The sequence below is a fragment of the Mus musculus genome, chromosome 7, assembly GCF_000001635.26.
Source record: "Mus musculus strain C57BL/6J chromosome 7, GRCm38.p6 C57BL/6J".
NCBI lineage: Eukaryota > Metazoa > Chordata > Mammalia > Rodentia > Muridae > Mus > Mus musculus.
In genome coordinates, this window is record NC_000073.6 from 126,298,457 (window position 1) to 126,300,540 (window position 2,084).

General features: G+C 46.6%; 1 pseudogene; it reads right to left on the minus strand.

Moving 5' to 3' along the window:
- On the minus strand, positions 938-1,487 carry Gm10155 (predicted gene 10155; annotated as a pseudogene).

The window sequence follows — 2,084 nt, forward strand, 5'->3', positions numbered from 1 at the left end:
GGGTGTCTTCCATACTTCCTTGAGCACCTGAGAATGCAAACATAGTACATAAATAAAAACAGATTTTTTAAAAAGTGTGTATAAGCAGAAGGGCAACAAAATGGGAAGGGACAGGCAGGGTGCAGGCCTTCTAGCTGTGTGAGCTCCTTGGCAGGAAAGGGAGATGAGAAAGCTCACCTGCAGGGGTAAGAAGGGAGGTAGAGTCCAAAACGCCATTTCACTCTGGTAAAGGTGGACCCTAGACTACGGACAGAGAAGAATTTCAGGAGAGTCAGAGTGGAGTAAGGTTATATTTAAGGGGAGATGAGGGAGGGTACACACTTCAAGTTGGAAGCCCTGGAGAGAGCTCCTCTTGGGCACATGATTCTGTGGACACCCTCCCTCCCTCCCTCCCTCCTACCCTTCCTCCCTTCCTCTCTCCTTCCTTGTTTCTCCTCCTCTTCTCCACGATGAGATTTTACTTCCTGTCCTTAGCAGGTCAGGGACTCTCTGTGTGGAAGAGACTGGCTCCAAACATCCAGGAGGTCCTTGCGCTTTGGCCTTCATGTGCTCTGTGATTCAGGAGTGAACCAACAAGCCTGGCTTGGCGCTGTGTCAATTAGGTTGTCCAAAGCATGCAATTTACAACACACTTTTAGATTAAGCAAGATTTAAAATTAAGTGGGACTGTAGAGGGCACTTGCTGCTCTTCCAAAGGACCCACATGGTGACTCACAACCACCTATAACTCCGATTTCAGGGACTCCAACTTTCTCTACTGGCCTCCAAGAGCAGCAAGCAAGCATATGGTGCATGTACATACATGCATGCATACATACATACATACATACATGCATGCATGCATGCATGCTTTTGTATAGCAAGCAAACAAAAAAATCCAGACATACTAAAAAATAAATATTTTTTGAAATTTAAAATTAAGTGTAAGAATTTTTTTTTCACAGTCCTGGTGCTGGTATTTTATTTCTTTGTGTCCATTAGGCCATGAATTCGTATGGAATGGGCTCCAACAGCTCAGGCTCTTTTCCGTTAGTCCTCACAAAGTGTGCTTCTCTGGGTGGCGCAGGCTGGTGCTTCAGCTGCACCCAGGTGCCCTTCTCTTTGGCTTCCTTTTTCTTCTGGTTGTTCTCCTTCACCCGCTTCAGGAAGCTGTCTCTGCTCTTTGAGTGCTTGATGTGCTCAATCCGCACATTGATCCTCTTGGCCAGAATTTTGCCCTTAACCTGCTTGTTGACAATGATGCCCACGGCATGCTGGGTGACACTGTAGACTCTTCCGGTTTTGCCGTGGTAGCACTTATGGGGCATTCCTTTTTGAACAGTGCCCATTCCCTTGATGTCTACAATATCACCCTTCTTGTAGATTCGCATGTATGTGGCCAAAGGAACAACGCCATGTTTCCTAAAAGGCCTAGAGAACATGTACCGGGTGCCTCTCCTCTTTCCCTTTGTGTTCGTCATTTTGGCGAGTTACTGGAAGATGGCTGCCAGAATATTTTTTTCTTAAAGAATTTCCCTTTGCAAATGAAATCATAAGGTAGTTTATAAGGTCGTTTGCTGAGCTGTAGGGTAAGAGGGCTGTTGGCTTAACTCAAAGGCCATGAGTACTCTGGTTCTGGGTAGGCATTGTATGCTTATCCTTTCCGCCTCTTGCTCGCGATATCTATAGGAATGGAGACTCTGTACGCTTAATCAGTTAATCAATTAATACAATTAATCAGTCGTATGGGAGCTTCTGATTCCCACCCACATCTGGGGTGTGGGGCTTCTTCCCTGTCCATGTCTTTACTATCTTTCAGTCAGCCGCTAGGTCGTCCCAGTGAAAAGAATCCGCAGTCTTACCAGCGTGGCCAGCCTCTGGTCCTCCCACACCTCAGATCCAGTAGGCTTTGGTGACACAGCCAGTCTTCTGGTGGGACAGGCCAGCAGTGTGAAAGAGGTTTATTTCTCAGAGAGCCAGAGTTGTATATCATTTTGAGACAGAACCAATTGGTCAAGACAGATATTCCCAGACAACTGAGAACAAAGAAGAATGCCGTGAGCCAGGGAGCCAGGAGTCAGTCACTGGAGGTAGCCATGGTGGTG